Here is a 24,378-nt window from a genome sequence, read left to right on the forward strand (position 1 = left end):
GCCCCCACTCACCGCAACTAGAGAAAGCCTGTACACAGCAATGAAGACCCAATGCAGCCAAAAATAAATAAATTAAATTAAAAAAAATATATATATATATATATATAGTCCCTGGTGGAACAACTGCCTCCCAACAACTCCACATTATAAAAGGGAAAATACTCCTTTCTGGTAGACTCTGCCATTCCTTCATTCTCCACTTATGCCTAAACTCCCAAGGAAGAATGGAACTTATCATCCATTCCAGGAACTGTATTATATTCTTCTCATACGTTATCTCACTTAATCTTTCCAAAAGCTCTGTGAATTATTATCCTGACTTATCAGAAAAAGAAGTTGAGACTCCAAGGTAGGAAATGAGTAGCCCAATGTGATGTAGTTGGTAAATGATAGAACATGAATTTAAATCTAGTAGTCTGATTCCAAAGCACATTCTCTGTCCACTGAAAAGGGAGGATTCATATTACCAAGGATTTGCCTATTTCTTCAAAAGAATCTGAGTTTTAGCTGCACTGCTGCTTTATATTATTGTATTGGACTAATCTTTAAAATATATTGAACAGTTTTTTCCTCTTGATTAGTGGGTGAGAGTCTAGGGAAGATATGTGAATTACTTAATGGACAAAATAAGTTAAATGAGTTAATCTCTTGCTCTCTCCCTCCCTTTGTCCCTGTCTCTCTCTTTCTTTTCTATGTGTCAGCTTTAGTCACTTCTACTAAAGAATGGCTTCCTCATATGATTCCATTTATATAAAATGTCTAGAATGGGCTAAATCATAGAGATAGAAAGAGTGGTATACAGAGGCTGGAGGAAATGGAAGGGACTGCTAATGAGTACAAGGTTTCATTTTGGGGTGATAGAAATATTCTAGAATTAGTGGTAATGGGTGTATAACTCTGAATATACTAAAAATCACTGAATTGTAGACTTTAAAATTGTGAAATTTATGGTATGTGAATTATATCTCAATAAAGCTGTTATTAGAAAACAAGCAAAAAAAGAATGAAATCTTGCAATTTGTGACAACATGGATGGAGCACAAGTGCATTATGCTAAATGAAATAGACAGAGAAAGGCAAATACTGTATGATCTCTCTTATACATGGAATCCATAAATTAATTAATTAACTCAAACTCATAGATACTGAGAATAGATTGGTGGTTACCAGAGGCGGGACTTTGGGGGTGAGAGAAATGAGTGAAGGAGTCAAAAGGTAAAAAATATTTTTAAAACATAATAGAGGGCTTCCCTGGTGGCGCAGTGGTTGAGAGTCTACCTGCCAATGCAGGGGACACGGGTTTGTGCCCCGGTCCAGGAAGATCCCACATGCCGTGGAGCGGCTGGGCCCGTGAGCCATGGCCGCTGAGCCTGGGCGTCCGGAGCCTGTGCTCCGCAACGGGAGAGGCCACAACAGTGAGAGGCCCACGTAGGGCAAAAAATAATAATAATAATAATAATGGAATCCAGAGTCTTCACAACATATTTTTCACAATGTCCAGGATATAATCCAAAGTTAGTTAACATATGAAGAAAGAGAAATCTGTTTTCTCAAGAGAAAAGGCAGTAAATGAAGTGTGACCTCAGGATGACCCAGATGTTGGAATTAGTTGACAATGATTTTAAAGGAGTTATAAAACTATACTTAAGGATATAAAGGAAAATATGTTTGTAATAAATGCAAATATATATCACAGTAAAGAAATAAAAACTACACAAAAGAAACAAATGGAAAACACTGAGCTGAAAAATAAAATATCTGGATAGATATTACATGTTCACAAACAGGAAAATTCAATATGAATAAGGTGTTAACTCTTCCAAATTTCATCTATAACTCCAATGCTCTCACAATCAAACTACCAGAAAATTATTTTGTGGATATTGACAAACTGATATGAAAGTTCACATGGAAACACAAAAGACAAAGAATACCCTTACACAATACTGAAATAGAAAAGCAAAGTCAGAGTACTGACACTACCTGACTTCAAGACTTACTATGAAGTTACAGTAATTAAGACTGTATTGTATTGGTGACAGAATAGACAAGTAGATTAAAGAAACAGATTAAAGAGCCCATAAATAGATCCACCCTTATACAGTCAATTGATCTTTAACAAAGGAGCAAAGGCCATTTAATGGAGAAAGGATAGTCTTTTCAACAAGTGGTGTTAGAATAATTATACGTCCATATGCAAACAAAAAATTAGACACAGATCTTACACCTTTCAAAAAATTAATTCAAAATGGATCATAGACAAAAATGTAAAACACAAAGCTATATATAAAATACAATATAGGAGAATATATTACAGGTAAAGTTTAGGTGACCATGGGTTTGACTGAGTTTTTAGATATGAAACCAAAAGGACAATTCATGAAAGAAAAAAATGATGTCATTAAAGTTTAAAACTTCTGCTCTGTGAAAGACACTGTTAAGAGAGTGAAAAGACAAGCCCCAGACTCAGAGAAAATATTAGCAAAACACATATCTAAGACTTTTATCCAATGTATAAAAAGAACTCTTAAAACTCAAGAGTAAGAAAACAAACATCTGATTAAAAATGGGCAAACTATCTGAACACTTTACTAAACAAGATATACAGATGTCAACTAAGCATATGAAAAGATGGTTTACATAATAAATCATCAGAGAAATGCAAATTAAAACAACAATGAGATACCACTACACACCTATTAGAATGGCCAAAATCCAGAATACTGACAAGACCAAATACTGGCTAGGATGTGGAGCAACAGGAACTCACTAATTGCTGATGGAAATGTAAGAGACACTTTGGAAGACAATTTGGAAGCCAGTTTGGCAGTTTCTTACAGAACTAAACATACTCTTATCAAATGATCCAACAAGTATGCTTCTTGGTATTTTCCCAGATGAATAAAAAACTTCTGTCCACGCAAAAACCTGCACACAGATGTTTATAGCAACTTTTTTATAGCTGCCAAAACTTGGAAGCAACCAAGATGTCCTTCAGTGAGTGAATGGATTAGTAAACATCCAAACAATGGAATATTATTCAGTCTTTAAAAGAAACGGACTATCAAGACATGAAAAGAGGGGCTTCCCTGGTGGCGCAGTGGTTGAGAGTCCGCCTGCTGATGCAGGGGACACAGGTTCGTGCTCCGGTCCGGGAAGATCCCACATGCTGCGGAGTGGCTGGGCCCGTGAGCCATGGCCGCTGAGCCTGCGCATCCGGAGCCTGTGCTCCGCAACAGGAGAGGCCACAACAGTGAGAGGCCCGCGTACCGCAAAAAAAAAAAAAAAGACATTGAGGAATCTTAAATGCATATTACTAAGTGAAATAATTCAATATGAAAAGGCTACACACTGTGCCATTCCAATATTTGACATTCTGGAGAAGGAAAGTTATGGAGACAGTAAAAAGGGCAGTAGTTTCCAGAGGTCGGTGGGGTTGGCAGAGTGGGATTAATACATGGAGCGCAGAGAATTTTTTAGAGCAGTAAAAAATACTCTGTATGATACCATGATGATGGACACATATCACTAAACATTTGACCAAACCCATACAATGTATAACACCAAGAGTGAGCCATTATATAAATTATGGACTTTGGGTGATTATGATGTGTCATTTGTAGGTTCAGCAATTGTAACAAATGTACCACTCTGGTAGGGGATGTTAATAATAGGGGAGGCTATGCATGTGTGGGGACACAGGGTATATGGAAAATATCTTGGCTATTGTAAATAATGCTATAATAAACATGGGCGTTCAGATACCTATTCAAGATCTTGATTTCATTTTCTTTGGATGTATACCCAGAAGTGGAATTACTGGATCACATGATAGTTAAATTTTTAATTTTTTGAGGAACTTCCACACTGTTTTTCATAATGCTTATACCAATTTACATTCCCACCAACATGGTACAGGGGTTCCCTTTTCTCCACATTCTCACCAACATTTGTTATCTCTTTTGTTTTTAATAATAGACATCCTAACAGGTGTGAAGTGATATCTCATTGTGATTTTGATTTGCATTTCCCTGATGATCAGTGATGTTAAGCACTTTTTCATACACCTGTTGGACATCTGTATGTCTTCTTCAGAAAAATGTCTTTTCAGATCCTTTGCACTTTTAAAAAAAGTTTTATTTACTTAATTAATTTTTTTGGCCACACTGCATGCCATGTGGGATATTAGTTCCCTGACTAGGAATCAAACCTGCACCCCCTGCATTGGAAGCACAGAGTCTTAACCACCGGAACACCAGGGAAGTCCCCCTTTGCACACTTTAAATAGGATTATTTGTTCCTTGTTTTTGTTTTTGCTACTGAGTTGTATGAGTTCTTTATATATTTTAGATATTAATCCCTTATCAGATATACAGATTAAAAATATCTTCTCCCACAGGTTGCCTTTTCATTTCTTGACTCTTTCCTTTTCTGTGCAGAAGCTTTTTATGGTTTCAGGTCTTATATTGAAGTTTTTAATCCATTTCAAGTTAATTTTGTAAGTGGTGTAAGATAGGGGTCAAATTTCATTCCAATTTTCCCAACACCATTTATTGAAGAGACTCTCCTCATTGTGTGTTCTTGGCAACTTTGTCAAAGATTAGTCGGCAGTATATATGCAGCTTTATTTCTGGGCTGTCTTATTTTTTTCCAGTGATACATGTATCTGTTTTTAATGTCAGTGCCATACTGTTTTGATTACTATAGCCTTGTAATACAGCTTGAAATCAGCTTGTTCCTCTTCCTCAAGATTGCCTTAGCTATCTGGGGTCTTTTGTGGTTCCATATGAATTTTAGGATTGTTTTTTCTGTTTCTGTGAAAAATAACATTGGAATTTTGATAAAGATTGTGCTGAATTGGTAGATTGCTTTGGATGATATGGACATTTTAACAATATTATTTCTTCTGGTTCATGAACACAAGGTATTTTTTCATTTATTTGTGTCTTCTTCAATTTCTTTTATCAATATCTTACAGTTTTCAGTGTACAGATCTTTCACCTCTTTGATAAATTTTCTTTTCTTAAAGTGTCCTTGTCTGGCTTTGGTAGGTTAACCTCAGGATGAGTTTGGGACTGTTCCCACCTCTTCAATTTTCTATAAGAGTTTCAGAAGAATTGGCATTAATTCTTCTTTAAATGTTCGGAAGAATTCATTAGTGAAGCCATCTGGTACTGGGCATTTCTTTGCTGAGAGATTTGTGATTACTGATTCAATCTTCCTAGTTATACATATATTCAGATATTTTATTTCTTCATGATTCAGTCTTGGTACACTGTATGTTTCTAGGAATTATCTATTTTTTCTAGGTTATCCAATTTGTTGGCATATAATTGTTTATAGTAATCTCCTATGATCTTTTGAATTTCTGTGCTATCAGTTGTAATATCTCATCTTTCATTTCTGATTTTATTTGTCTTCTCTTTTTTTCATAGCCTAGCTGAACTTTTGTCAATTTTGCTTAGTTTTTCAAAAAATAGTTCTTAATTTAATTGATTTTTCTATTGTTTTTCTAGTCTCTATTTCATTTATCTCTACTCTGATCTTTATTATTTCCTTCCTTCTACTAACTTTGGGCTTAGTTTATTCTTCTTTTTCTAGTCCCTTGAGGTGTAAAGCAAGGTTTTTTTATTTGAGATCTTTCATTTTTCCTAATGTAAGTGTTTATTACCAAGAATTTCCCTCTTAGAACTGCTTTTGCTGCATCCCATAAGTTTTGGTATATTTCCATTTTCATTTGTCTCAAGATTTTTTTTTTTTTGGCTGTGTTGGGTCTTCGTTGCTGCATGCGGGCTTTCTCTAGTTGCAGCAAATGGGGCTACTTTTCGTTTTGGTGGGTGGGCTTTTCACCGTGGCAGCTTCTCTTTTTGCAGAGCCTGGGCTCTAGGCACGGGCTTCAGTAGTTGTGGCACACTGGCTTAGTTGCTCCACGGCATGTGGGATCTTCCCGGACCAGGGCTTGAACCCATGTCCCCTGCATTGGCAGGCGGATTCTTTTTTTTTTCTTAATTTATTTATTTTTGGCTGTGTTGGGTCTTCATTTTCTGTGCAAGGGCTTTCTCTAGTTGCAGCAAGCGGGGGCCACTCTTCATTGTGGTGTGCGGGCCTCTCACTATTGTGGCCTCTCTTGTTGTGGAGCACAAGCTCCAGATGCACAGGCTCAGTAGTTGTGGCTCACGGGCCCAGTTACTCTGCGGCATGTGGGATCTTCCCAGACCAGGGCTCGAATTCATGTCCCCTGCATTGGCAGGCAGATTCTCAACCACTGTGCCACCAGGGAAGCCCTGGCAGGTGGATTCTTAACCACTGCGCCACCAGGGAAGTCCCTCTCAAGATATTTTTAAATTTCCTTTTTGATTTCATCTTTGACTCATTAATTGTTCAGGAGGGTGTTGTTTAATTTTCACATATTTGTGAATTTTCCAGCTTTCCTCCTGTTATTGATTTCTAGTTGCATATCCTTATGGTTTGGAATGATACTTGATATGATTTCAATCTTCTTAAATTTCTTGAGACTTGTGACCAAAAATATACCGATCCTGGAGAATGTTATGTGTGCATTTGAGAAAAACGTATATTCTCACATTTTTCTACTGTTGGATGGATGTTCTGTATACGTCTGTTATGTCTATTGGGTCTAAAGTATAGTTCAAGTCCAATCTTTCCCTATTGATTTTCTATCTGGATGATCTATCCATTGTTGAAAGTGGGTTACTGAAGTCCCTTAGTATTATTGCTTTGTTACCTATTTCTGCCTTCAGATCTGGTAATATTTGCTTAATATATTTAGGTGTTCTGATGTTGGGTGTATATATATTTACAATTGTTTTATCCTCTTGATTAATTGACTCTTTTATCATTATATAATGACTTTTTTGTCTCTTGTTACGGATTTTTTTTTTTTGCCGTACGTGGGCCTCTCACTGTTGTGGCCTCTCCCATTGCAGAGCACAGGCTCTGGACGCGCAGGCTCAGTGGCCATGGCTCACAGGCCTAGCCGCTCCGCGGCATGTGGGATCTTCTCAGACCGGGGCACAAACCGTGTCCCCTGCGTCGGCAGGCGGACTCTCAACCACTGCGCCACCAGGGAAGCCCCTGTCACAGATTTTTACTAAATGTCTATTTTGTCTGTTATGCACATAGCTACCCTTGGTTTCTTTTGGGTTCCATTTTCATGGACTGTCTTTTTCCATCCCTTCACTTTCAACCTATGTATATGTCTTTAAAGCTGAAGTGAGGTTCTTGCAGGCAGCATATATACATATCTTGATTTTTGTCCATTCAGCCACTCTATGTCTTTTCAATGGAGAATTTAATCCATGTACACTTAAAGTAATTATTGATAGGTATAGACTTACTATTAGCATTTTTAAAATTGTTTTCTGGCTGTTTTGTAGTTCCTTTGTTCCTTTCTTCCTCTTTTGCTGTCTTCTTCTGTGATTTGATGATTTTCCGTATTGATAGTCTTTGATTCCTTTCTCTTTATGTTTTGTGTATCTACTATATGCTTTTGCTTTGTGGTTACCATGAGGCTTACCAAAAAAAAAACTTATAACAGCCTATTTTAAGCTGATAACAACTTAACTTTAGTCACATACAAAAACTCTACCCTTTTACTCCCCCCTTTATGATTTTGATATCACACTTTACATTTTTTAAAATTATGTATCCATTAAAAAATTATTTTAGCTATATTTTTTGACCTTTGTACTAGAGTTAAGTGATTTACACACCATCAATATAATATTAAAGTATTGTGAGTTTGAGAGTATACTTACCTTTACCAATGTGTTTTATACTTTGATATATTTTCATGTTACTAATTAGTGTCCTTTCATTTCAACTTGAAGAACTCCCTAAAGGAGTATTTTTTCTAAGTCAAAACAGTCTGCTGATTCAGGAAGTGTGAGGTGGGGCCCAGGAACCTGTATGTTTTCTCCCCAGGTGCTGATGATCAACCAGTTATAGGAAATACAGTGGTGTACAATGGTGAAACTCTCAGAGCCTTCTGAGCAATATAGAACTGTATTTCTTCTACATCTTAGGCTTGGACAGTTTGCACATCTCTGATTATAAGCCATAGTGAATCTACAACCATTTTTAAGAGATCCAGAGTAATTCCAAATTATTCACTAAAGAAGAACCCGTAAGTCACCAGCCTGTGCATACCATCAGAAATTACTTTGTTAATACTCAAGTTATTATGATATGATCCCCACTGGCCTACTACCTGGAAGTTAAAAGTGTTTCTCTTGGTCCTGTCACCCCCAGAATAATTTCTGGGAGTTCCCTAATGAGTTGCCACAAGCATGCTCCCGAATAATTTCCCCTGTATCTTCTGCTCTGCCCTCTCATCTCATCACTATAGTACACGGCCTCTTCCAGGACTGCTCCTTTGGAGACTGCTGCTCTGCTGAGGATAATTTCACTAGAAAGCCTGTTGATGTCCCCGCCCTAGCCTTGGAGAGGAAAAGATGCTTCCCCTAAATTCCACAGTAGAGTAACACTTTTTTTTTTAGAGTAGCACTTTTAAAAGACTTTATGGAAGACCTGAAGATAGGAAGTTCAACACAGAACGTGGCTTATACTAGAATAGCTCATAGACGTCTTAAGGTACCATCTGACTTTGAATCCATGCTTGGCTCCTGCAAGAACAGCTTGTGAAGCAAAAGCCATTCAACTCACATCAGTGGAATCTCCATGTAATCCTGTACCTCTGACTTTGTGTTTAATACCCCTTTACTCCTAATAAAAGGAGAAAAGGAAAATAGGAAAAAAATTGTCCTTTCTCCCCTTCAAGTGGAAAAAGTCTATTTCCTTCAGGAAAATCCCATTTACTCCACCATATCATTTCCATAGGTCACGTACTTTTTTAGCTAGTACCCAGGTCTCCTACTTCCATCCCAATACTCTTTCCACTGCTGTGTTGAATGTGTATCATTCAAACACTAGCCCAGAGAATTGTGATTTTTTTTCAAACACAATACACACAAACACACAGATTGGCCTAAGTGATCAATTAGGAAGCTACCCTAATAATCCAGTTTAGATGAGAGTCTAAACTAAGGCAGTACCAGCAAAGAAGAAGAAAAGGGAAGAGAATTCAAACCTACAGTTAGCAAAATGTAGTGACCAATTCAATGTGAGAACTGAGGGCAAAGATAACAAGACAGAGAAGACCAGGAGCTGAGTAGCACTGAGACTCTGTTTAGACCAGAGAGACTAGGTATCAAAAAATTAACACCATAAAGTCAAAATAAGGAAGAGGTAAAAGTACCATGTGTTCAAATGAGAATATGAAGTTCAAAACTCATGGTAGGTAGATAGGAGGGGGCACAGTTCTCATTAAACCACCTAATCATAGATGTGTCCTTCTGGCAGAGCTGACAGTAGAAGCTCTTAGAAAAAAGAAGACAAACCTAGATAAATCAGGAGACTATGGAATAAAGCAGGGGTGGAGGCCAGGATAGCCCCTAAAGAACAGTGTCTTCCAGTGACAGATATATATCTAAATGACATACTAAGGAAAAGAACCCTTATAGGTACCTTATATTTAAATTACTGAAAAATAGAGATAAAAAAACTTAAAAGCACCCAAAGAAAAATGATGAAGGTGAAAAATTAGACTGAGATCTTACTTCTCACCAGAATACAATGGGAGCCAGAGACAATGAAATGATCTATCTAATGTGGTGAAAGAAATTAGCTATTAATCTACAATTGTATATATAGTGAATATATCCTTTAATAAACAAAATAAAATAAAGATATTTCCAAGCAAACAAAAACTGCAGGTCACTAATAGACCCGCAATTAAGGAAATACTAAAAATATTTCTTCAGGTGGAAGGAATATGATCACAGACAGAGGCATGGTAATGAAGAAAAGAAAGAAGAAGAATAAATAGCAATAGAAAGGTAAATATCTGAGTAAATCTCAACGAATATTGACTGTATAAAATAAAAATAAAGTTTCTGGTATTTAAAATACATGTATAATTGAAATGCATAACAACAAAAACACAAAAGCAGAAAAGGGAAAAGTCTTTTAGGAAATAGCAAAAGTATTAATTTGTATTAGATTTTAATAAGTCGAAGATTCATGCTGTACTATCAGAGTTGACACTAGAAGAATTGTAAAAGAGTGTGTAACCAACAAGTAATGGAGGAGCAGAAATGGAATTTTAAAAACAAAACACTTGACTAATATAAAAGAAGACAAGAAAAGAGGACGATAATATAGAATAGGAGCGTCAAGTAGAAAACAAATGATATACCATTAATTATATTAAATATAAGTAGGCTAAATAGAAAAAGACTAAAATTATCAGATTGGAATTTTTTAAATCTTCAATTATATGCTGCTTACAAGACTACATTAAAGAAATAGGAATGACAGAAATAGGCGAGGGAGATTAAGAGGTATAAACTTCCAGTTAATGAGTTACGAGTATGAAATGTACAGTGTGGGGAATTTAGTCAATAATAATATAATATCTTTGTATGGTGACATGGTAAGTAGACCTATTGTGGTGATCATTTTGTAAGGTACAGACATATCAAATCACTATGTTGTGCACCAGGAGCTAACATAGTGTTGCATATCAATTATACTTCAAAAACAAACAAACAAATTCATAGAAAAAGAGATCAGATTTGAGATTCCTGAGGTGGAGTTGGGGAGATGGGGAATTGGATGAAGGCAGTCAAAAAGGTACAAACTTCCAGTTATAAGATAAATAAGTACTAGGGATATGTTATACAACATGATAAATATAATGAACACTGCTGTACATTATATATGAAAGCTGTTAAGAGAGTAAATCCTAAGAGTTCTCATCACAATGAAAAAAAATTTGTCTTTCTTTTATTTTTTATCTATATGAGATGATGGATGCTCACTAAACTTATTGTGGTAATCATTTCATGATGTACGTAAATCAAATCATTACACTGTATACCTTAAACTTATACAGTGCTGTATGTAAATTATAGCTCAATAAAACTGGAAGAAAGAAAAAATAGGGTTGCAAGTGAAATTATATGAAAAGATACAGCATGCAAAGGGTAACCAAAAGAAAATTGGTATAGCCACACTAAAATTAGAAAATAAAACTTTAAAGCAAGAAATATTACTGGAGATAAAAAATATATTTCATAAGGATAAAAGTTCAATCCAACAGGAAGATATAATAATTCCGAATTTCTATGCATGCTAACATAGCCTCCAAACACATAAAGCAGAAATCAAAAAAACTAAAAGCTGAAATGGAAAAATCTCCAACTACAGTAGAATATTTTAATCTACCTCTTTTAGAATGTGCTAGAACAAACAGACAATAAATAAGATATAGAAGATTTGAACATTATTAGCTAACAAATTAATGATATATGTTGAACAATGGCAGAATACATATCTTTTTCAAATACACATGAAATATTTATTAAAAGTGACCATATTCTGGTCCATAAAGCAAGTCTCAGGAAATTTCAAACAAATCAACAATATAGAATATTTTCTGACCCACTGCAATTAAGCAAGAAGTCAAATTTTAAAGTAACTTTAAGACCCCGTAAGTTTGAAAATGAATAAATCCACTCTATACAACCAATGTATCAAAGAAGACAAAATCTCAATATAAATTAGGAAAATTGGAATTGAATGAAAATAAAAATACTACATATCAAAATTTGTGGAATATAGCTAAAGTGCTGCTTAGAGGGGAATTTATAGTCTTAAATGCATGCATTAGAAAAGAGGAAAGGCTTAAAAGTAATAATTTAAGCAAACATCACAAGAAGTTAGAATATGAAGAGCAAAATAAACTCAAAAGAAAGGAAATACCAAAAATATGAGTAGAAATTAATAAAATCAAAACCAAAAATATAATAATGAAGATAAAGCTAAATTTGGATTCTTTACAAAACTATTTAAATTGATAAATGTCTAACAAGACTGATCAAGAAAAAAGAAAGACGGCATAGCTATCCCAAGAAGACATCATTATGGATAATTCAGATAAGAGAATATTTTAAATAACTTTATGCCATAAAATTTGGAAATTTAGATTAAAGGGGAAAATTCCTAAAAAATACATAACTTACCAAGGAGAAACAGAAAATGTCAACATTTCTATAACTATAAAAGGAATTAAATCTATAATTAAAACCTTCCCAAAAAGAAAACCTCAATTCAGAAGTATTTACTGGTGACTTCTACCAAACATTTTAGGAAGAAATTATATCAATTTTTCACATTCTTCTAGAGAATTTTAAAATATAATAAATAAAGAACACTGCATATATTCGTTTCCTATGGCTGCTGTAACAGATTACCACAAACTGGCCTGAAACAACAGAGATTTATTCTCTCACAGTTCTGGAGGCCAAAATTTTAACATCAGTTTCACTGGATCAAGGTGTCAGCAGGGCCACACTCCCTCTGGAGCTTCTAGGAGAGAATTCCTTCTTTGCCTATTCCAGCTTCTGGAGGCTGTTGATATTCCTTGGCTTGTCCAATCTCTGTCTCCATCTTACACTGCCTTCTCCTCCTCTGTGTGTAATCTCCCTCTGCCTCTCTCTTGTGGGGATAATCTCTTCACAAGATCCTTAACTTTATCATATCTGCAAAGACTCTTTTTCCAAATAAGGTATTAATGGATTCCAGGGACTAGGTCATGAATGTCATTTGGGGGGCCATTCTTCTAGCCTACCACCCACCCCAATTCATTTTATGAGGCCAGCTGAACTTTGACATCAATACCTGAAATGACAGTACAAGAAAGGCAAATTATAGGCCAATATCTTCAGTAAACGTATGTGCAAACCTTAAATAAAATATTAGCAAACCCCATCCAGCAATACATAAAAAGAAGAAATATACCATGATCCAGCTGAGGAATGCAAAACTGTCTTAACTTTAAGAAATCAATTTAATTCTCCACATGAACACTGACCAAAAAAAAAAGGGAGAAAAAAATAGGGAGAAACACAGCTCTTTACATCCTCAACCAGAAAGAGGAGTTGTTAGATGTCATTTTAATCTACAATATTTTCCCTGAACAAACTAAATGAAAGGAGCCATAATGCCTTCACCACTTCCACCTCTCTCAAATAGGACACCTTTTGGTCTGTGGATGCTTGCAGGTATCCCCCCTACCAGCTACCTGTAATTACCCAGAGAGCCATAACAACTTTCCTGGAAGCCCAGAACTGATTTGATGATTGAAGAATACCTTCTTTAGGTAGGGAGCAGGAGAAAGGCAGATTATATCCAGGTAACGTCTAGCACTTTGTTTTATCATGGAGATGGGGCATGTGAAAATATTCTCACTGGTCTCTGACTTTGATAACTTAGAATTGCCAGCTCATTGATATCAAATAAAGTCAATGTATGATCTAGTCCAGAGATGGGTAGTAGACCCAGTTTTAGCAGTCCCTAAAATATTATAGTGCAGTAGTTCTCAACCCAAAGCATATCCCAGCCACCAGGGGACTTTGACAAACTACACAAGCCTTAGCCCCACCCTTGGAGATTTACAGGTATAGGGAGCCACTATTGTGATGGAAATGTATCACATTCTTCAGGTGTATTGTTTGCGTATTATAGTGGGGAAAACAGAGTAGAACCATTGGAATAACGATGTAACAAACACAAAAATAGAAATGTATGAAACATAAATACACTCCTTTTCCCCTGATATTTTTGGACTTTATCACACAAACCAAATTAATGTACATGTATTCATTTTCTATTGTTGTATAATAAATTACCACAAATGTATCGGCTTACAATGACATTTATTTTCTCACTAGGTCAGAAGTCTAGGCACACTGTATCTAAATTCTCTGCTCAGGGTCTTACAAGGCTGAAATCAAGGTGTCAGCTAGGGCTGCCATCTCATCTGAGGGTTGGAGGTGTCTTCCAAGCTCGCTGAAATTGTTGGCAGAATTCAGTTCTTGCAGTCATAGCTGTTACTGTTAACAGCTCGTAGAGATTGATCTCAGCTCCTAGAGGCCACCTTCAGGTCCTAGCCATAAGGCCTTTTAAAACATGATAGCTTACTTCCTCAAAGCAAGCAGGAGAATCTCACTCCAGTCTGTTACAACGGTCTTACATAAAGTGAAATTACAGAAGCGAACTATCACATCACCTTTGCCACTTTGATGTAATCAATCAAGGGGGCCATGTTCCCACCATATTCACAGGTCCAGCCCACACCCAAGGGTACAGGATCATACAGGGGATGTACACCAGTGGCTGGGAATCCTGGCTGCTATCTTAGCTTCTGACCTACCACAGTGTGCACTGCAGAAAGGGAAAGAATATAAAAGAATGGGAAAACCTTGGATGGGCAGAGAGTAACTGGAGAAGAGAATCAGAGTGATTGAGGAGTGGTGGCAAGAGGAGAAAGAGCTGGGCAGACAGGCTTGGGGGAGAATCGGGAGAGCTAAGAGTTTTGTCTGGCAATGGACTTTACGTGAGGCAGACAGAAAGATACAATAAGGAAGGAGGACTTCAAGGAAATTCTTCTGACTACTAAGAACTTACTCCCTTTTTTGATATTTTCTTTAGAGACTGCCATAAAATATCTTAATTTCTTTCAGCTAATTATATGTGTAGTTGTTTTTCTTTCTTATTTTTATTTTTTGCTTCACTGTCATTCATTTCAGTGCAAATCTGTGCTCAGAATGAAACTCAATGTGATCCAACAATATTTTGATTACATTGTAAAGATGAGGCTTAGGATTCAAACAGACCTTAAATCAAATCTCCACGCCTTCATTTACTAAGTCCGTTATTTTTATAAACCTCCACCAATTATTAAGCACAATATGCCTATTCTAAATGATGTTGCTTAATTTAGCTTGTGATCAAGATATTGCCTCCAGTTGACTGATTTATCTCTTGTTATCTGGTTAAGTGACAGCTGTGATCACCAGTTTATCCAGATTGACAACAAAATAAATAAATGCAGTGAATTACTTCATTAAATTCCTTAAGTGGTGGTACATATTAAAAAAGAATATCTATAACTATCTAAGGTGTACAATAAATATCAGCTTCTACTATTATAGTTTTGTTTTGTTTTGTTTTCGGTACGCGGGCCTCTCACTGTTGCGGCCTCTCCCGTTGTGGAGCACAGGCTCTGGACGCGCAGGCCCAGCGGCCATGGCTCACGGGCCCAGCCGCTCCGCGGCATGTGGGATCTTCCTGGACCGGGGCACAAACCCGTGTCCCCTGCATCGTCAGGAGGACTCTCAACCACTGCGCCACCAGGAGAGCCCTACTATTATAGTTTTAAAATTTCCTACACCCTGGCAAACCAACTGGCAAAATGTATTATTATTATGTAAATGACATGTAAAACTAGGAAAGTGAAATTGAGACATATCAGGAGGGGAGCTGATATTAAGCTCATGCTTCTCAGCCTAGACTGTAAAGCACCACAGCAGCTGAAGTTTCTGTCTAGCCACTGATGTTTTCTCAGAGATTTGCATGTAATAAGTGTTGAATGAATACAACATTTAATAAATGAAAACAATATTCTGTGTCTATTTACCAGTTCCATTTATGGTGCTCATAGCCTTATTAAGGGGTCCAGGATCAGGATAAAGGTGGATGACCTACCTATCAGAAAATTAAGGGCTTGGAAGAGTTGGGAAATAAATTATGTTCTTGCTGGAAAATATTATGAGTAATTTATGCATTCATTTAAAAATATCCTTTGAGCACTTTCTGTGTTCAGATACCATAATAGATGTTATAGGGGTTAAATAAAGTATACAAGATTTAATTTCCACTCTCAAGGATCTTCAGTCCAATAGAGAAAATACTTGTATACCAATAATTTATATACAAGGCTAGATGTGATAAGTGGCACGTATAACACAAAACAAAATTGTATAGGACTTCAGAGAAAGAAGAGATCACCTTAGACCGTGGATTGGCTAACTGTGGTCCATGAGCCAGATTCATTGTGGCCTGTTTTTGAATGGACCATGAGCTAAGGATAGTCTTTACATTTTGATAAAACAAAGAAGAATGTAGAGGCTGCATGTGGCAAAGCCTAAAATTTTACTGTTACTTTACATAAAAAGTTTGTGGACACCTGTTCCAGACAAATGAACAAAGAAGGCTTCATAGAAGTCACATTTGATCTAGGCCTTCGACTGATGGACAGAGCTGGGGTTGGGGAAGGGCACTTGGAATGAAGGGAATTACTTTTACTCAAGCCCAGGGGCAGTGGACTTCAGGACACATCTGAGAATAATGGTGACAGATCCCATTTGGCATGACTAGGAGTTTTATGAAGGGAGAAGTGGAGGAGTCTGGAAGGGTTGTCTGTGGTAGGTGGGCTAAGGAAATGGACTATGCAGTAACTGAGGACATCACAGTTGCCAGAAAGAATTTCATGCAGTTTTTGCAGTGGCCTCCCTTCAAGGATTCTAATGATGAGAATGAAGATGATTTTTCATAGTGGAGCACTATAGTAGTGTAATTTTTATGACAATTAGCCAGAGATGAATCCCATGCTTCACTCCAGCCACCAAAAAACTCATGACAGCAATGCAGATTCTCTTAACTTCAGCCTAGGTCAGACTGAAACTCCCAACCAGCTGCTTAAAGACACCTTGCTTTATTATTTCCCATATTGTCTACCAGCTAGCTCCCTGAAAATGTGATTTAAAATGGGATTTCAGACAGACTTTCTAGTGTAGCTTTGTTTCACATGACACTATGTTATTAATTCACGACACTATATTATTAATAATATTCACCAACAAGTCTCAGACCCACTATTTCACCCTCATTTAGTGGCAATCTCCAGCAATCAAATAATTGCACTTGTCTGTCTAGCCCAGGCACAAGACATACTTACACAGACTGTTCTGTTGGTCAGTTCCATTTGCTGACAGCTCGGCAGGGAGGGATCAATTTATTCAATGCATAAAGCTGCTGCATACAAGTGGAACTCGGGCTAGGGAAGGGGGGAAATGACTGAGAAAGCAGTGGAAAAAGACGTGCAATGTGCAATGAAATGGCAGTTGGTTGGGAAATCTCCATTTGGGAAAAGACACATCTAGTCCACCCCAATTTCCAACTTTCCGCTGAAATCCTGAATGCCTGTTTTCCTCCCTCACAGGTTGAGAAGATAGCAGAGCCTTTATCCAGAAATACATGCCTTCTGGGTGCTGTCACTCTGGTCAGACACATTGCAATTCTCTGATTGGCCCTCCACTCACATGCTCTGGACTTTTATAAGGACAACAGTTCTTGTGATTAGAAAGGAAAGTAGGATGTCAGACTAAAACAGACGCAGCAAGGAAAAAATAAAACAAGTTGAAGAAAAAGGAAAGAAAATCACAGGAGAAATAGTTATAAATTATTTTACAATAGCCACAAGGCAGGGTGGGATCACCTGACTTGGATGCAGATACGGCCGACAGGAGGAAAGGGTGGCTGAACCTCAGCCTTCCCTTCTGACTTTCCAGCATCCCCTCCACTTCCCCACTGCCCTAGGCCCTCATATTCCTACCCAGGCCTGTCCTCCATCCCACTTGCTCTAAATATCTCCTTTCTTCCTTCCATTCTGCACCAGAATTAGAGCATTCCTTTTATTAGCTATAATAGCAAAAGGATCTCTTAAAACACTTCATGAAAGAGTCTGTTGATCATAGCTCAGTATGATAATTTACTAAGAATATTCACTTCCAAACAGGGAAAAATAGGATGAATTCCCATTGGTAGATTGTCAGGTCATGGTAGGATCACTGAAGGTAAGGAGGAAAAGAAGAAGATAAAAAGGGGTGGAATGAAGGAGAAGGGAAGGGAACTAAATAGGTACTGAGCGACATTTAGTTTTACATATAGCATTGTGTGAGCAGCTGCCTACAAGAGATTCTATGGGCTAAGTGGCTGCTAGTCAGGAATGTAGACTCCATTGACCCAGATGTGAGCAAATTCCTTAAGGGTGGTGAGGAAATATAGAGAAAGGCAATTCTATGACCCTCTCATGACCCAAACATTATATACATCTGGAAAGTGGACAATAAAGGTGAGCAATTACTAGACTCTGTCAGGGCTTTAGAAAAGTCAGTCAACCATTTTGAGGCTCAGTTTCCTCACTTATAAAACAAAGGTGTTGAGGGTGAAAGGGTCTCTACATTTCCTTCTCATTCTTAAATTATATAATTCAATGAATTTTGTCTAATTTTTCCCTCTGTAAGTTCATTCCTATAGCAGATAAACATGCTTTTATTTCTTCCATCTTAAAAAAAAAGCAAAAAAACTCTCCTTATACTGCTTCTCTGTCTGATTTCTCTAATTTCTTATTTCTCTAATTCCCTTTTCAGCAAAATTCCTTGAAAGAGATGTCTTATAATCCATATCTCCACTCTTTCTCTTCCCATCCTCTCATGAATCCACTCCAATCAGACTTTTGTCCCAATTGTGTTGCAGAAACTTTTCTCATAAGTATCACCAAAGATCTCTAGTAGCCAATGCTCAGTTGTTCTTTTATTTTACTATTAGCAGTATTTTATACAATTCCTCCATTGAACACTTTCTTCATTTGGCTTCCAGGACACCACAGTCACCTACTTTCTGGCAACACTTTTTCAATCTAATTTTCTGGCTTTTCATCATCTCCCCAAATATGAACGGTACAAAAGCACAGTCCTTATACCTCTTCTTCTCTCTCCACTCATACAATGGATGATTTCATCTGTTCCATGGCCCTGAAGACTATCTATGGGCTGATGATTCTCAGACCTCTGTCCTGACACCAGACTTGAACATCCAAATGCCTATTTGAAACTCCTTAGATATCTAGTTGCTATTTCAAACTCAACACAACAAAAGCTCCCACCACCAGCTTGCTCTTCCTGAAGTCTCTCCAGTCCCATTAAGTGGTAACTCCAGACTTCCAGCTACTTAAGCCTACTGCTTGGGAGTCACTCTTGAATCATTTCTCTCTCACACACATACTATATCTCATCCATCAACAAATTCTCTCAGCTCTTCCTTCAAAATATAAGCAGGAGTCCAGACACTTCTTTCCACTTCCACAGCTACCATCATCTCCTACTTGATTGCAGTAGCCTCTTATAACAGTCACCATCCACGTTGGAAACAGATGGCATCCCCCAATAGAGTAACTGAAGAAATTTTAATTAAGGACCCTTTATGAAGGTGTGGACAGGACTAAGGGAAATTAGCAAATGATGGTCAAGTGTCCTGTGTCTAGCATGGCTTTGGAGGCCAATGGAGTCATTACTATCCTTAGACATACATAAAAAAAAAAAAGGAGTGGGAGTAATTACCTGAAGATACACAACAGGAACTGCATTCTTCAGTGGAAAAACTCAGCCAGCCTTTGGCAACCATCAGAAAGGAAAATGGAGAAATGAAGACCATGAACTCACTGTCCTCCTGCCTTCTGATCTTCTGATCACAGGCATAACTGAACCCCAAGCCAGAAGGCAAGGGGGGCCCATCGATGCAGTCCATTAAGGTCATCCTCCTAGTCTCCTGTGCTCCTCTGGGACACAGAGCAGAATGGAAAACAGTAGAGAAGGGATCTGGAGGGGAAAACAAATGTATTTGGCAAAATATCCTCATCTGCAAAACAAATAAATATTACTGTCGTGGAGTGAAGTGAAATAATCAATATAAAGCATTTAGCACAGTGCCTGGCACATAGTTTTTAGGGGAAAAAAAACAACTTTTATATGCCTGGCATCATATTTCCAAAGGTGGATTTTTATGGAGTGATGTTTTCCAAACTTCAGATCATGACCAATTAGTGGGCTGTGAACTTAATGGGTTTCACAGCATTTTTTTTAAGAAGTAGAAAAGACCAGCACGCATCTCATGAAGCAAGTGCAAGTATTGTCTCAAAAACATTAATTTCCTTTAAATTCACATTAAATTCAATGCGTGTGTGTGTGTGTGTGTGTGTGCGTGTGTACGTGCGCACACGCATTTAACTGTGTATTTGTTTCCTAGGGTCAGAAGGTAAAATATATTGGGTTGGCCAAAAAGTTCCTTCAGTTTTTAAGTAAAAATAAAAGACACATTTTTCATTTTCACCAAGAACTTTATGGAACAACGTATTCACCCTTTTGTTCCACTACTTCTGCCATTTTTCAGGCAACTTCATAATTTCATCTTCCCAAAACTTTTTATCTTTTTGAGCAAAGGACTGTTCCAGGTGCCTTTTACAGTCTTTCAGGGAATTGAAATTTTTTCCATTAGGAGACTTTTGTAAAGACCGAAATAAATGGAAATCCGAAGGTGCAATGTCTGGTGAATACGGTGGATGAATCAGAACTTCCCAGCCAAGCTGTAACAGTTTTTGCCTGGTCATCAAAGAAACATGTGGTTTTGAGTTATCCTGATGGAAGATTATGCGTTTTCTGTTGACTAATTCTGGACGCTTTTCATCGAGTGTTGCTTTCCGTTGGTCTAATTGGAGCAGTACTTGTTGGAATTAATCATTTGGTTTTCCAGAAGGAGCTCATAATAGAGGACTCCCTTCCAATCCCACCATATACACAACATCACCTTCTTTGGTTGAAGACTGGCCTTTGGTGTGGTTGGTGGTGGTTCATTTAGCTTGCCCCACAATCTCTTCTGTTCCACACTATTGTACAGTATCCACTTTTCATCACCCGTCACAATTTGTTTTAAAAACGGAACATTTTCTTTATGTTTAAGTAGAGAATCGCATGTGGAAATACAGTCAAGAAGGTCTCGCCCCTCCACCCTGGCTTAACTTATGTGGAACCCAAACATCAAAGCAATTAACATAACCAAGCTGGTGTAAAAGATTTTCAACTCTTGATTTGGATATTTTGAGTATGTTGGCTATCTCCCCCATGGTATAACATTGATTGCTCTCAATTAATGTTTCGATTTGATCGCTATCAACTTCAGCTGGTCTACCCGAATGTGGAGCATTGTCCAGCGAGAAATCTCCAGCACAAAATGTCGCAAACCACTTTTGACACATTCGATCAGTCATAGCACCTTCTCCATACACTGCACAAATCCTTCTTTGTGTTTCAGTTGTTTTTACCTTTCTTGAAATAATAAAGCATAATATGCCAAAAATGTTGCTTTTTTCTTCCATCTTCAATATTAAAATGGCTACAGAAAAATTCACCGATTTTGGGCTTCCCTGGTGGCGCAGTGGTTGAGAGTCTACCTGCCGATGCAGGGGACACGGGTTCGTGCCCCAGTCCGGGAGGATCCCACATGCCACGGAGCGGCTGGGCCCATGGGCCATGGCCGCTGAGCCTGCGGGTCTGGAGCCTGTGCTCGGCAACGGGAGAGGCCACAACAGTGAGAGGCCCGCATACCGCAAAAAAAAAAAAAAAAAAATTCACCAATTTTGATAAGTTTTTTTTTACAATGCATACTGATATGACAGCTGTCACAATACAATCTAAAAAAAAATTGTTTCAAATGAAGCTAAAGACAACTAAGCAGGGCCTCCCTGGTGGAGCAGTGGTTAAGAATCCGTCTGCCAAAGCAGGGGACACGGGTTCGAGCCCTGGTCCAGGAAGATCCCACATGCCACGGAGCAACTAAGCCTGTGCACTACAACTATTGAGCCTGTGCTCTAGAGCCTGCGAGCCACAACTGCTAAGCCTGCATGCCACAACTACTGAAGCCTGAGCACCTAGAGCCCGTGCTCCACAACAAGAGAAGCCACGGCAAGGAGAAGCCCACACACCGCAATGAGGAGTAGCCCCACTCGCCACAACTAGTGAAAGCCCAAGCGCAGCAACAAAACCCAATGCAGCCAAAAATAAATATATAAATAAATAAATTTTTTTTAAAAAGAAAGACAACGAAGCACTACTAGAGCCATTTTACAGGAAAAAAATGAACGAACCTTTTGGCCAACCCAATATTTCTTACTAAGAATTATGGTCAGAAAATGTTTGAAAGCCACAATTCAAGAGTACTTCTAGCTACTTCCTCTCATCTCTCACTTATTCCTCCCCAAGAAGTGATTTGCCTGGTTGACAAATGTGGGAGGAGAAATTGAGCATACGTGCTTGAGTCTTTTCTCATTCTCTTGTCCCTGCTAGTCTCCTCTTCTGTCTTCTCTTATTCTCTATGGTAGATGAAATAATAGCCCCCAAAGATACTGAGTCCTAAAACCTGGAACCCATGAATATTACCTTATATGACAAAGTCTTTGCAGCTATGATTAAGTTAAGGATCTTGAAATGGGGATATTATCCTGGATTATAGGGGTGGGCCCTAAATGCAATTATATGTATCCTTTAAGAGGGAGGCAGTGGAGATTCTACACACAGAGGAGCAAGGCAACGTGAAAACAGAGTAGAAAGGGATTTCAAGACACTGGCCCTCCTTGAATACTGAAGTTATGCTGTCACAAGTCAAGGTATGCTAGCAGACACCATAAGCTAGAAGAAATAAGGAGTGATTACTTATCCATTCATCAGTCAGTAGACTTTTTTTTTTAAGATTTTAATTTTTTACTTATTTTTGGCTGCATTGGGTCTTCGTTGCTGCGCGCGGGCTTTTTTTAGTTGTGGCGAGTGGGGGCTACACTTCGTTGGGGTGCACGGGCTTTTTCTTGCAGTGGCTTCTCCTTGCAGTGGTTTCTCTTGTGGAGCACAGGCTCTAGGTGTGCGGGCTTCAGTAGTTGTGATGCACGGGCTTAGTTGCTCTGAGGCATGTGGGACCTTCCCGGACCAGGGATCAAACCCGTGTCCCCTGCATTGGCAGGTGGATTCTTATCCACTGTGCCACCAGGGAAGTCCCAGTTAATAGATATTTTTAAAAATTGCTTTTAAGGGTTCTTTCCATGCCCTTAGTTGGTAGGGAAGGGATTACTAGGCTTGCCACCATGAGTGAAGTGTCATGAGAATTGGGAAGGCCTTTGCACACCAATATGCACTCTGACTTCCCTCATAATAATAACAGCTACACTGAGTGATAATTATGTATAGAACACACAATGTACATCTCTATCCTTACAAAAATTTAGCAAGGTAGCCAGCATTACCCTTCTTTTACAAATGAGAAAACTCAGAGTCAGGAATAGTTATCCCTTTTGGACAAGTTTGTCCAAACTCACACAACTAGTAAGTGACAGAGACAGGTTGTGCATTTAGCTTGATTTGCTTCCAAAAACAGAGCCATCTCCACTTCAAGTGCCTCCCTGTGTTGTCCACCACTGCTTTCCTGAGGCTAGGTTTGTGTTCCTCAAGCAAGCTGCATATCATAGTTTGTATATATCAAAACTATACATACGGGAAGTTTTGAACGTAGCAGTCTAGTTTTTTCTGGCCATTTTGGTCCCAAGGTCTTATGTCCCACTTGATTATTTATTTTGTAGTTGTTGGGTTAAAAACTAGATAAAAGGGGGCAAAAGAGGAAGATGTACACTTAACACTAGGGTCTTAGTGCTGGATCGTTTGTTGACAATAAATTTCATTACAAAAATCTCATGGCTATCTTGGAGATCCAAACGCAGAATCATTTTTTACATGAGGAAAAGAAAGCCAACAAATTCACATATTTGTCTAATAACCAACGACCTCATCAAAGCAGAATATCATTGCAGTGTAAACAGACTCCTAATACTTTGTAAGTTCGAAGTGGGAATTAACTCCAAATTTATTTTGATCATCCAAACATCACATTGTAAAATTTCCATTACTGTCTCCATTATTTTTCTCTTCTCCTTTTATGTAGGGATATATGAAACTGATACTCTGTAAAGGCAAAACCAAACCCTACTTTTTACTTTGAGAAGGGGAGAAATTTTAAATAGCATTTTTCAGTTGTGGTGATTTTGAGATCCCATGATCAGAGTATTAACTGTCCTTTAAGTAGTAATTCCATTCCACAAAACCAAACCCCAAACATTCACACAAGTTCCTGTCAAGTCACATATTTAAACAAATTATTCTAAATAAATGAATGCTACAGAACCCCCGAAACAATGTGGTTTGCTCCTTTGATTTTCTGGAACATCTTTTTGCTATACTGTGCCGCTACATACTTATTTGGCTTCATGGTGGACTTGTTACGGCATGTTTAAGAATATTCATTACTCTTGGCAGTTATAAACAAAATAAATGCCAAATGGAGATGCTAAGATGCAGACAAAAAAAAAAAAAAACGTTCAGAGTGTAGCTACACAGTATTTGCTCATGCCCTTCGATATCAATACCGTTCTCCGAAAGAATTTCCAAATACTCTAGGCCCAGGCGCAAAGGATAAAACAAGAAGCCCCACCTTTGAGCCCAGTACGGAGGTGATCCGCCCACCCACCAACCAATCCGAAGTCGTGTTCTCCACCTGCCCACGGCTTGAGCGACCTTTTCA

The sequence above is a fragment of the Delphinus delphis genome, chromosome 4 (assembly GCF_949987515.2).
Source record: "Delphinus delphis chromosome 4, mDelDel1.2, whole genome shotgun sequence".
Lineage (NCBI taxonomy): Eukaryota > Metazoa > Chordata > Mammalia > Artiodactyla > Delphinidae > Delphinus > Delphinus delphis.